Raw genomic sequence first — 14,310 nt, 5'->3', positions numbered from 1 at the left:
GAGAAGATCAGACACAGCAGTGCTGCTGGTGGTTTTAAACACTGTGTTCACTCACTGTCCACTCTTGATTAGACACTGCTCTACCACTAGATGTAAAAGCAGAAGCTCTGAATCTGTAGCTGCACAGTTTGTGCCGGTCATCCTCTACTTTTTATTAGTCCAGCTAGATATTTCTGGTTGGTGCATTATTCCAGCAGTCCAGCAGTGACACTGCAGTGTTTAATAACTCCAGCAGCACTGCTGCGTCTGACCCACTCAACACATTAAAGAAAAGAGTCATATTAATAACCAGCCGACAGGATTGCAAACATGGCCACCAAGTGAACAAATTTGCTTCTAAGGACTTTAGTTTGTTTTGAGTGGGCTTTGAGTTAGAATTAGAATCTGTAGAATTGACCCTTTTTAGCCATTCTTACATTTTCTTCTTTGCATTTAGCCTTGTAAGACTTTCACTTTTGGGCTGGATGTAAGGAACGTTTGAGTGTCTAAATGTGTTACAATAAATTTCACAAAAAAATGTTATGTATTGCTGGACAATATGACCACAATTTAAAATAAAACATCATGGCCAATGTCAAACTCAATACAAATTACTGAGGCTGTGTCCATATATTAATGTTTTTGGGCATCTGCCCATTGATTCCTACTGTCAATGGTATACAAGTCTATGCTATCGATGATCGATGCCCCAAATGAGACTTACAACTATGATCGGAAGATTTGAATCCCGGTCATGCAGCTCGCCATCAGCTGCCAGAGCCCTGAGAGAGCACAATTGACCTTGCCCTCTCTGGGTGGGTAGATGGCGCTCTTTCCCTTCATCACTACAACGGGTGGGGTGATGTTGATCAGCACACGGCATCTGTGAGCTGATGTATAAGAACCGAGTCGCTGCATGCGCTTTCCTCCGAGCGCACTACGATGCTACTCGACAATGCTACATCATCATCAGCAGCAGCAGTAGCTTCACCTTCCTTGTGTTGTGACATCACTATTGATGGGGGGTATATAAATGGGTGGGACAATCGGCCTAGCTAAATTGGAGAGAAATATAAGAGAAAATTAGAAATAAATCTTAAAAAAAAAAAACTGCAGCACTCCTTTAATCAAGCAGGTGCCATCACACTCCGAACAGGCTTGTCAGGCCTCCTCCTCCTCCTCCTTCGCCTTTAAGAGCGTCGAAAAGAGGATTTAACAACCTTTAGCCGTGCGAGGAGAGAGCCAGATAGCAGGTGAGGTGGAGTTCACACTGGCGGGCCGGTGGGGAAGGGGGGGCTGCGAGGTATCCGCGAGCGAGAGAGAGGGTCAACACCTCTGGAATAGAGCTGTCAAATTAGGAGCCCCTCACTAGCTCTGCTAACAGCTACTAATTGGTGACAGCTAGCACACTCTGTTAAAGCACCCTGGCTTAAGGGCTAAGGCGTGCCACGGGGGCAAGTGTATCTATTTGATGACATTGGGGTGTGTGTATGTGTGTGTGTGCAAGCGCGAGAGTGAGTGTATGTGTGTGTGTGTGTGTTTTGACACTTCCTCTATCACAGCCCAGAGCGGAGGTGATCTCTCACCTAAACGTTCTCCCTGTTAGTTACGGACTCCATTAGAAGCAGGTATCTGATTAAAATAATAACAGTGTGAAAACACCAGGCAGATGGATATATATTTAAAAAGGGGGTTTTAAATCTCTTATCGGAGCTATTTAAAGACGCTCTCTCTCTCTCTCTCTTTCTCTCGCGCACACACTAGCTCTCGCGCTTTCGCTCCATCTCCCACCTTATTTCGCCTCCTAAAATTACTGTGTTGTCACAGTTCAGCCGACTCCATTTTCCATTTTTTTATAAATAGCCAGAAGAAAAGTATTAATTATCCTTGTACAATTTAATGCACCGCGTGTTTTAACCTTTCAGGTTTCCGGTAAACAGCGGCATAACCAGGCATATCCGTGCTAGCAAATGTGATTTATGACAAGAATCTTTAATTTCTGTTTTTAAATAGGTTAGACGGCAATCTGCATACATTTAAATGCGCCCGCCGAACCCCCCTCCTCCTCCTCCTCTTCCTCCCTCCCTTGTCTTCGGGGCCCTCCTTTAATATTCAAGGATGATTTTTTGTCCACATACATTTCGGTGTGTGTCACCTTAGATTAAATTATTACCGTTTTGCGGCTCCTGCATCGCAGGCCCCGGGCCCTTATTTACTAGAATCAATGAAACAGTAATGAAAATCCATTTTTCATACTCTCCGCTCCTGCTGACTTTTATTTAGTTAGCTGTGTCTAAGCAAGCAATTCATTCCGCCTAAATGCCACCCCAAGAACAGGCATTAGCACGGCAAGGGTTAACAGGGATTAAGATGGCTCCACATTCTCACACACACACACACACACAGTTATACACTACGTGTGCATACACTCACACATATGCACACATAGTTGTGTACACAGGAGATTACAGCGATGTGGATTGTTGATGCTCTGTGCTGTATATAAACCGCGTTCCCGGGAAAATCACCTGCGATATAAAGCTTAGGTAGTAGTACCACTACTCTTCAACTGACAAAGACGTTATTCACGTGATTAATGGAGGATAAAGCCTTTTATCACACTCTTGTTCGGCTCAGCCATTTCAGCTAACTACAGTTGCAAGAAAAAAAACTATGTGAACTCTTTGGGATTACTTGGATTTCTGTATGAATTGTTCATTAAATGTCACAACAATAGACAAACACAGTCTGCTTAAACTAAAACCACACAACAATTATATATGTTTGCATGGTTTTATTGAACACAACATGTTAACATTCAACATTGTGTAGTGAGCGGGAAAAAAATATGTAAAGTATGTGAACCCCTCGGCTAATGACTTTCCTTAGAGCTAATTGGTGCCAGGATGTGATGAGATTGGATTGGGTTGTTGGTTAAAGCTGCAATGCCCTATAAGAAAAACACAAACACACCAGTTTTAAGTTTGCTGTTCTTGAGAAGCATTGCTTGTACATGTGAATCAAGCCTCGCACAAAAGAAAAGAGCTCTCAGACGACCTACGTTCAAGAATTGTTGACTTGCATGAAGCTGGAAAGGGTTACTAAAGTATCTCTAAAAGTCTTGATGTTCATGTGTCCACGGTAAGACAGACGGTCGACTACAAATGGAGAAAGTTCAGCACTGTTGCTACTCTCTCTAGGCGTGGTCGTCCTGTAAAGATGACTGCAAGAGCACAGCTCGCTTAGATTCATTTTGCTGAGAGTTCAGTTGAATGTTAGTTGAATGTTAGGTGAGCTTCTAAGAGGAATATGAGGAAAATGGAACATCCAAGTAAAATGATACCCAGTTTCATTTCATTTTACAATACATCTATATTTAAGGGTTTTATTTGTGGTTTTGTCAATTCCATGTACTAAACTCTCATTATTCAATTATATGAAGATAAATACAGTTTTTTTTTAATTATATGACACCTTTAAGCATGCTGTGTTTGTTTTATATTAGACTGAAGTAAAAAATTAAAGATTCTATGTTTAATTATTTTGTGTTCAAGCATTTACTGCACAAATATGTACTGCACAAAGAATGCATTGAATTTTATTCGATGTCTATATTAAATTCCTATGTGTATCTCTCTCTCTCTCTCTCTCTCTCTTTCTTGCTCTCTCTCTTTCTCTCTCTTTCTGTGTGTCTTTATTCTAAAATGAAGTCAGTTCATATGAATAATTGCCTTCAACAGCGTACCTTTCAGTCACACCAGACCCAAGCTTTCAATTTGAGGTTTATTTAAGGTTTATCAGTGTAATATGTGAGGGCAGGGAGGATAATGTTAACCACATTTGGAGGGGGAATATGAAGATTATATGGCTGCGAGCGTACATATTCAAATTAGGGGTGGGGTAACGGGGACAATCAGCCTTACTGGGTCACAGCACATGTTCCCCAGATACCGCTAGAAAATCTGCAGCTAAGGCTCAGAGACACGGTTTCAAATTCTGCCTCTAAGGCCTCGTCCTCGTCTATCTGAATATTGCTGAAAAACCCATTTTTTCCTCTGCGTTTTAAACAAAAATCCCTTTCCACACCAATTACAAACATCTTTCCTGACCAAAGATGTAAGAGAAATCTAAAGCCAGCTGAGATGCTGTACAAATAAGCCTTGAATGTTTTAGACAAGAAGTCAAATCAAAATCATCATAAAATGTTAAGAGAAAAAATTAAGAGAACACTTCAGTTTCTCTGATTTATAGGTATATGTTTGAGTAAAATGAACAGTGTTGTTTTATTCTATAAACTACAGACAACATTTCTCCAAACTTTCAAATAAAAATATTATAATTTAGAGCATTTATTTACAGAAAATGAGAAATGGGTGAAATAACAAAAAAAGATGCAGAGCTTTTAGACCTCAAATAATGCAAAGAAAACAAGTTCATATTCAGTTAAAAACAACAATGCTAAAGTTTTAAGAATTCAGAAATCAATATTTGGTGGAATAACCCTGGTTTTTAATCACAGTGTTCATGCATCTTGGCATGTTCTCCTCCACCAGTCTTACACACTGCTTTATTGAATAATTTTATGCCTTTACTCCTGGTGCAAAATTGTAAGCAGTTCAGCTTGGTTTGATGTCTTGTGGCCATCTAACTAACATCTTACTTAATAAAATTCAGAGATTTTTCAACAGGGTTCAGGTCTTGAGATTGACCGTCAATTTATTTGAATGTCAGTCAGCAACCACAGGAAAAGGAAAAGGAAAAGCGTCACTATTTCCAATTCAGATATCAGATTAAAGTTACTTAACCAAGTCACTGTGCATTTTTTTTTTCGTCATGTTTCTTGGTAGAAAGATATTGTAGAGTGCAGTTTGCTATCTTGGCAGTGGAAAAAATGGTGCACCACTGACTGGTTAGAACCTTGACCACCATCAGACGTAAATACCTATCTTAGCTACGAAGGTGCACCATGGATGAGCAGCAGTTAACCAACCAACTTTTACATCAAGATTAAACAAAAATAACCCACTCTGATTGGGTTATTTCATGTTATGCCCAAAAAAAAGACACTCCCATGAAAAAGTAAGAGAATTAATTCCAAGTAAAAAGGGTTAGTAATTGTTAGTTAATATAATGTCCAATCATGTTATATATATATAGAATTTTATATAATTAGTTTTTGCTTAATTTGTTTTTTTTTTTAACAGTTTGTTAAGATTAAGTGCTTTGCGAGAATGTTGGTTAAAAACTGGCCATATAGGTAAATATGCAACATTTAATATATAACATAACGAAAATAATCACGTTGACTCGTCTGTTTGTTAATCAAATTAATGTAAAAAAAATCTAAATGAAACTACTGTTTCCTGTTACAATACTATCTAAAAGAGGATCTGCTGAAGGGGCTACACGTTGCTTAGTGTAAAACGGGGCACCTGCTGGCTTAGTTCGATAATTAGCTAACTATAATGGAATTGCGGAGGCAGAGGGGGTATTAACTGCACGCCACTGATTATTACCCTCCCCATATGGTCACAAAGTGACCCCGGAACCCAAGGTAACTTCTAAGCAACTGAAGGCCTTTCTTACATTGGCTAATGTGAATGCATTCAGGCCTGTACAAGAGATATAAAGAGCTTTGTGTATAAGGGAGCTTATACAGTATAGCAGTAAAGTATTATAGAGTATTTCAGATACACTCTCCATTCACTGTCAGCCTGTCTGTGTGCCCTCTATTACTGATTGATATGTTTAACATTGTCACAAGCTTTATTCATCTTTTATATGACACACAGACACAGTGCTCTCTATCTAGATGGCTTTTTAAATGTGTGCATGTCTATGTCTGTGTGTGTGTGTGTGTGTGAAGGGGTGGGAAGGGGGTGTGCTTCTCCCCCAGCATGTGATGAAATAAAATTTAATAACTGAATAAAAATGTAAATAAAGATTTGCTTAAAATGACTTGTCCAGGAAATAATTCTACCCCCCCCCCCCTTGAGCTAATACTCTGATAGGATATATCCCGGGCGCGGCGGATTCGGCGGGTGACCTTTTGCGAGTGCGCTCTCTCTCTCTCTCTCTCTCTCTCTCTCTCTCTGCCTCTCGCGCCCCTCTCTTGATTAAAGACGTATTAAATTTGTTTAAATAAAGCTGGTTGTAATGGCACATCATTTGTAAGAAGCTATTAGGGCCTTGGAAATTGTGGTGGAGTATTTGCATGAAAATGTGCGGCGCTCAGACGGGAGGGATCGTTACGGAAAAAAAAAAGAGCGCGAGGAGACGAGCTCACCTCCATCACTCGCCCTGACAAAGAGCAGATGAAACTTTATACCCCCCCTCACACCCACTCCCTCCCCCAATCCCTGAAAGGAGAGATGTGGATGGAGAGGAAAGAGGTAATATCATGTAAAACCTTGATTTGACTCATTTGCCCCGCCCACTCGACCCCCTCCCGAGCTCTACACCTTCATTAACCACACCCTCCCCAATCCCATAATCCTTTTACGGCATGTCAGATACCTGTCACACGCACAAAGCCAGGTGAGAGTGAGTTAAAAAAAAAAAAGAGGGGAAGTGTAAAAGAGAGAGAGAGTGAGAGGAATTAAAGAAATAAGAGTGATATAACATAGATGAGAGATACAGAAAAAGGTTAGCAAAAAGAAAAGAGAGGTATAAAAAGAATAAAAAAGAAACAGAGAGAGACATGATACAGATAGAGAGTGAAAGAGAAAGAAGAAGGAGGATACAGAAAGAGAGAGAGAGATGAATATGGAGAAAAACATGATAGAAAGTGAAAGAGAGAATTCTGCATCTCTACCTGAACTGGACTGTTTTGTTTAAAGGCTGTACTTAGATTAGTAGATCCAGACTCTTTTCAGATCAAATCAAATCAAATCAAATGTTGGTCATTTGCTCCAGATTGTGGTTCACGGCACTTTTCACACCTGTCAATTTGGTTCGAACTAAACTGAAGATACAAAGGTTCCAGGTACCAAACATGGTAGGTGTGAAAGCACCTGTGTGAAGAACATAAAGAAAGAATCAAGGGTTAAATGGGCGGCATAAGATATTAACAGCAAGAGAAAGGCAACAAAATGTCCTGCACATGCTCAGCATGGGTATGCCCCTGCTCGTTAAACACAAACACCAACACGGACGTGCTGCGAACCCACTTTTAGCTCAACAATAAACAGAATATAGAATAAAATAACATTACTGTTGCTTTAAATGAGCTGCTGGCGTATTTTCACAGAGTAAACGAGCAGCTCAGTTTCCTCTGCTAAGACATGCAAAGCACCACGCCGTTAAGATAGCAATGCGCCAAAGTCAGAGCTCACCTGCCTCTTAAAGGGAATGTCAAGTGACACACTGATTTGTTTATTTCACATTACGCCCAATGCACACCTATGAGTAATAAGGAGAATTAGTCAAGCCTTTTGCGCGTTTCAAGCTACTCAAGAATTTTCGGTAACACTTTCTATGAATGTCATCTTTATATATAAAAATATATGTTAATATAGTATATCTCTATCATTAACAATCTAGTCCTACAATGAAAATCTGTCACTTTACTTAGAGCGCACAAAGACCTGTTATAATACATTATAATTGACTAAAATTAATATTATATTCAAGACAAGATAAAAATATATTTATAGGATTATTGAGGGTGTGTTTATAAGCTGAAAGCTTTTTCAGTCATGATAAAGTCTGCAAGCAGGGACTGAGTTTCTTGGTATTGATGTATAATATGTTATAAGCACAGCTATTAATGCATTATAATCACAGTTCATGATGCATTATAAACATGGCTATAATGAATTATACATTTTTATAAATATGTATAGCCATGTTTATAATGCCTTATGAATGCATTATAATGTGTTATAAGTATGTTTATAGAGTCTTATAGAGATGACATTCAAAGAGAGTGTTACCGAATTTTTTACCGAATTCTTGCGACACCAAAGACACAGCGACACACCCTAAACCAAGCTGTGCCATGCGCAATTGACCGGATGGCTACACTGTAGATCAATATAATAGGACCCAATAGGCTATTGTTGGGGAGTGTACTGTACTGTATTAAAACTCCTGTATAACAGCGTTATACATGAGTTTTAGTTTAGTTCTCCAGCACTAAAGCTGGAGCAGTATTAGCATTAGCCGCTAACCATGCTAAGCGCTTACTCTTTCGCCGTTCAGAGGTGAGAATCATCGGACTGAGGTAAAAGAAAAGGATAAAGAAAGAGAAAGGTGGTGAGAATGAGAGAACGTGAGCAAGAGAGAACACGGTGGAGGTATATTCATAAATCATGTAAAAGTGATTTGACAGGTTCTCCACCCCCTCAGCTCCCTCCTGAGCTCTACACCTTCACCACACCCTCCCCAATCCCATAATCCTTTTCCAACATGTCAGATACCTGTCACACGCACAAAGCCAGGTGAGCGGGGAGGGGCGGAGCCGACGGCCTTTTCATACGTGAATGTTTAATTAGATAAGCCTTTAAAGCTGGTCTGAGCCAGTCTCAGCCCACCCTCCATAAGATACTGGGTGTATTGCTATCAGTGCAGAATTGCTGTGCTGTTTTTTAGCTAATTAAGATACAGGTCTGCCGGCGATAAAACGTTAACACGTGCGATTCATTTGGAATCAGTAACATGTTATTAATTTTTTTAACGCAAGTTAATCACACCACCGAGCATGATCTGGTCTTGAATATCAAATATATATATTTATTTCAAATTGAGCTAAATTGTTGATAAGGGGCAGTTCTATCTGATATATAAACCAGATAATATACTGCTATGAACAAGCACTGTCTCTGCTGCTCCATGCTGTTCACACTAGGAGCACAGTCTGTGCTGCGTTCACTGCTTGGTCATATATATATATATTTTTTTTTTGTCAGTGGATGGACACCACATCATCCTTATAAATGCGTTCTTGCAGTCAGAAACAGTGGGATGTTACAGTGAGTCTTTAACAAGTGTGCACTGTTTGCAGAAGCGGAAATCTAAATTTGTACACTGTGCCATTTATCCGTCTCGATTTTTAATTTTTTTCTACAGGCTTAAGTTTTGTTCGGGCTCATGTTGGTGGTTGGCCTGACAGGGTGGTAAGCAAGGGGCTTGCATCAGAAAAAGAGTCAGTAAAAGAGAGAGAGAAGAAGAGAAGTAAGGAAAACGAGAACAGAGAGAAGAAGAGAAAGAAAAAAAAAAACGAATCCCGGCTTTGTGGAGCAGTTTGAGGTCTCTATCAAATATATATTTATTTCAAATTGAGCTAAACTACTGATAAGGGGCGGTTCTATCTGATATATAAACCAGATAATATACTGCTATGAACAAACACTGTTGTCTCTGCTGCTCCATGCTGTTCACACTAGGAGCACAGTCTGTGCTGCGTTCACTGCTTGCGAATGCATAAAGCATTTACTCTTTTTTTATCAAACATTCTGGGCTGTAAACCGCTACTTTTTTACATCCGTTAAACATGGCGGAGTATGCAGCAGCTAATATACTGTATGTTTTTTTTGTGTATGTTTACGGGCTCACAAGCTTCAAAAGTGCTTCGCTCAGCCAAATAAATTGTTTTCACAAGAGATAAGTGTGTAGATTAATCCAGGGCTCATGAGGACAACAAAGTTTTTGCAGCTATTCAACATCAGCTTGGATTGGGAATTTAAAATGAGGCTCAGAGCTATCAACACAGTTCGCAGTACGTTACATTATTTGTGCACATTTTTTATTTTTTTATTAGTGGAAATTATACACGTTAATCGTGAGTGGGTTTTGGGCGCAAGGTGCAATAAAAACTTTGGCGGATTGCGATTTTTAGGGACGCAGCTACCTGGATGTGTCCAGAGCTTCTCAGCAGAGGAAACTAATCTTCTCATTCGCACCGGCTTATTCGGTTTCTTGTTGATGTTAACATTTGCATAGGTGCCAACACGTATGTGCTATGGGTTTGTGCACTGCTGCATGCGCATGTATGCATTACAAGCCAGGGTATACCCACATGGAGCATGGAGCAGTATTAGCATTAGCCAATAACTGTGCTAAACGCTAGCTCGTTCGCTGTTCAGAGATGAGTAATGTCTGCCTGAAGCCTGCTGCTAACCCCGGCAAGCACTGCTGGTGCAGCATTAGCATTTCCCCACTAACCATGCTAGTGCTAGTGCTAGCTTTTCTGGAATTCAGTGAAGATTATATAGATATGTAGTCTGCGTGTTTATCGTGTTAAAACAAGCTACGTGGGACGAACTGCTAGCTAATATTGCCCTGGCTTACCAGAACACTCAGGGTTCCTCAGTCTAGTGCTGTCGGGCGGCTAGTACTAGCGGTTAGCTGCTAATGTCTCAGTGGAAATCTGGACATCTAAGCTTACTGCAAATAAATGGAAGTGCTTTACTCACCCAAATAAACAGTTTTCAAAAGAGAAATCTGTGCAGATTAACATCCAGCACTCGTAGGACTTTAAAGGAAATGTTTCTTTTAATATTGACAGCTTTGTTTACTTACTTTCCTTACACTTTACAGGTTTCGAGACTTGCTGAATTAGAAGGAAAGCATGGAGACACCCCTGTTTCTTACGAGTGCTGAATAATGTGCCTCCTCTCTTAAATCAGGTGCGCCCTATGTATAAAAATAGACCAGAAAATGTATTCAATAGACCAGAAAAGACGTTCATTGATTGTGTGCCTTACAATGTTGTGCGCCTTATAGTGTGAGAAATATGGAACAGTAATTCTGAACATACCTCATTCATTTGAGACCACCATTGGCGTAGATATTTTCAATGATGCAGGTGAAAATAGGCTGTTGCTGGGAAGTTTTATTAAAATCCAACAACTCCTTTTTGGGTCATATATTTTTATTTTTTATTTTTTGTCAGTGAATGGACACCACATCATCTTTATAAATGCGTTCTTGCGGTCAGAAACAGTGGGATGTTACAGTGAGTCTTTAACAAGTGTGCACTGTTTGCAGAAGCGGAAATCTAAATTTGTACACTGTGCCATTTATTCGTCTCGATTTTTAATTTTTTTCTACAGGCTTAAGTTTTGTTCGGGCTCATGTTGGTGGTTCGCCTGACAGGGTGGTAAGTAAGGGGCTTGCATCAGAAAAAGAGTCAGTAAAAGAGAGAGAGAACAAGAGAAGTAAGGAAAACGAGAACAGAGAGAAGAAGAGAAAGAGTTCTAAAAAAAAAAAACAATAATAAAAACGAATCCCGGCTTTGTGGAGCAGTTTGAGGTCTCGTGTACAGATTGTGTTGGTGGGCCGTGGTGTGTTCAGCGGAGCATGCTGAAGCTATGCTTCTGACGGAGGAGCGGGATGCTGTTTAGAGCTTTAAATCAAGCAGCAGGGTCTGAAAAAACAAAACACACACACACACACACATACACACAACTAAACACACACACATGGGGAGAAAGACTGCGCTCCTCTCTTAAATTGGGCTGCATATAGGGAACTGTCTGCTGGTCACATCAAATAAACAACAGTGCGGAAGGCTCCAGCCCAGCGCTTCGGTCGACCGTTCCATTACCCATCAGCGCCGTGGCCGCCGCGGCCAATCAGAGGCAACGCTGCACTAATAAGGCCCGAACAATGACGGCACACGCACACGTTCTGACTGCTGCTCCAGTACAGTTCCCCTTCCAACACGACTGTTTGTCGGATTGACTTTTCTCTTTCACTCCGCTTTCAAGTCATCCGCAGCCCGTAGCTTTCCTTCCACCCCACGAGACGGAGAGAACTCGCAAGATTTCCCAATGCACTTACACTCTACACTGTGGGGCAAAACTTGCAGCTCAACCTAAAAGATTGTTCATCTGGGCAGTAACTTTGTTTGACTCTCAGTAACTTTCTTACAAATGTCTTGTTTTCTGAAAAACTTTTTCTCTCATTTTCTGTCTGCAGTTGTTAGTTGTTAGAAGAAGGTTGGCTAGAAGAACACAGGATGTAAACAAGTACTGTCAATGGCAATAGCAATTTGGCTCATTGCCAAAAAAATCTATCTAAACTACTAGTGCGTCCATTAAAAAAAATTATTAGTAATTAAAATGTTACTTTATATCAGTAATTCAGTAAAAATGTGAAACTCATATATCATATAGATTTATCACACACAGAGTGATCTATTTTAAGTGTTTATTTATTTTATTGTTGATGATTATGGCTTCCACCCAATGAAAAAAAAGCCAAAATCAGTGTTTTAGAAAATTTTAATATTACTGTATATAAGACCAATTGGGAGTGTGGGCAGTGTGCCAAATCCTGCTGGAAAATGAAATCCACATCTCCGTAAAAGTTGTCAGCAGAGGATGATCACAAGCCAAGAACATTTGCAGATCTCACAGTTGATCTCAAAGCAAGTAAACACAAGAAGAAAGGAAATCGAAATCACGCGGGATCGAACCTGTGTCGTCAGGGTCGTGGTCCAATATACTACCTCTGCCCCGGCTAGTGAATTGAGACAGGGCTGGGAAAAAAAACGGAAGGAAGAAGGAAGCACGAGGAAAGAGTGGAAAAACGAGAATAGGTGTAAACTGAAGTTAGAGAAACAGGGGAGGAACATAAACAAAAGCTCACCAGAGAAGCATCTTGTATATATCTATTTTTTCATTATCTTTCATTAGTTCTAACAACCTTACAGGCCAGATTTTCATGTTTCATGCTTGCGGTCCACATCTTGTCTATAGTATATAGTTAAATCCGTGTATTTCCCATTCAGGGCCCACATGCTAAAAAAAATATTAGTATATTAGCACTTTCTCGACTCAAATGTACACTTTTCATATTGTACCCTCAAAGGTACAATATTGGTCTTTAGAACATCAAATGTGTTCTCTCTCAATTACAAAGCCTTTCCTAACAGCAGGAAGTACAGATTTCTACCATTTAACCAATCCAAAAGGTACATTCAGTATTCTGTATCACTGTACTAATAAACAGCAGAGGAAACAGGAAGTGCTGTAAGATTTCCTGGGAAAACACAGTAAATCAACACCAGCAGATGACATGTCTCTCCAAACCATCACTGATTGGTGGAAACTTCACACTAGACCTCAAGCAGCTTGGACTGTGTGTCTCTCCACTCTTCCTCCAGACTCTGCTCCCTTGATTTCCAGAAAAAAAAAAAAAATTTACTGATGATAAATGATGGTTTTGAAAATAAAAGGACTACTTAAGTTCTATGTGTTATATATTTATTTTTATGTAGTTATTACATAAAGTAGTAGAAAGTTAGCAGAGGAAAAGGCTTCTGTAAGACCGTTTGATTCCCTCAGCGATGATGCAGCTTCATCAAGCTTCATCATTGTGGATACTTTCAAAGTTCTTGATTTCTTAAAGTATTTTTCTTTATTTAGTTGAGTACCACCAACTCTACCTCTTCACACCTTTAAAACAGATGCTTTCAAATGCATTAGGAGCCAATACATTCAAGTAATTAACTCTTGATAAGATCAGCACAGCTGTTAACCCTTGTGTGGTGTTCGGGTCTGTGGGACCCGTTTTCATTTTTCATCAAATGATACTAAAAACATATTTTTTCTAACTCAAACTCATTGGCATTGGCTCATTTTTTTGTGAAAAACATATATCAAAACACATTTTCCATAAACACACACTGTACACCCCCCCCCCCCCCCCCCCCCACACACACATTTATATTACATACAGTATGTTTGGCCAAAGGCTAATAAACATTGCTTCATTTGTAAATTTGAAACTAAACTAATTTTTTGAGTTAAATTCATTTTCTTTATATTTTATTAAAAAACTAATAAAAAAAAGAGTAGCACTTTTTGAAAGAAATGTAACATAAGAAAGGTAAAGGGCAAATATTAACCATGTAAGCTGTTTATATTGCTTGCAATTTAGGTGAAGCAAGCATGTGTAAAGCATTTTAACGTAAAATTGCTTAATTTTGCTGAATTAAATACAAGTAACAAAGTAAACAAGTAACAAAAATACGAACACCACACAAGGGTTAACTGAAAACAATTCCAGGTGACTCTACCTCATAAAACTAAATCATTCCATATGTTTTTCCTTCATAGTTCAGATGACTTTAGTATTAGTTTACAACGCAAAATGTTTTAAGACAACGAAAAAACACTGAATTTAAGGTGTGTCCAAATAAAATCGGTTTTTAAGCTTCTTCACAGTGTTTTTCTCATTTGACTCAAATCTGACATTTGTCTGAACATTTCACAATCAAAAACTAAAAAAAAAAATGTGTGAAGGCTTCAAGTCAATTTTCTTGTTTGTTTTTTTTTTTTGTAAGTTGTTTTCATTAGATATTCAGTGGCATAAAGTTATCCA

This window comes from Astyanax mexicanus, chromosome 5 (genome assembly GCF_023375975.1).
Source record: "Astyanax mexicanus isolate ESR-SI-001 chromosome 5, AstMex3_surface, whole genome shotgun sequence".
Lineage (NCBI taxonomy): Eukaryota > Metazoa > Chordata > Actinopteri > Characiformes > Acestrorhamphidae > Astyanax > Astyanax mexicanus.
Note: the sequence above shows the minus strand (reverse complement) of the source record.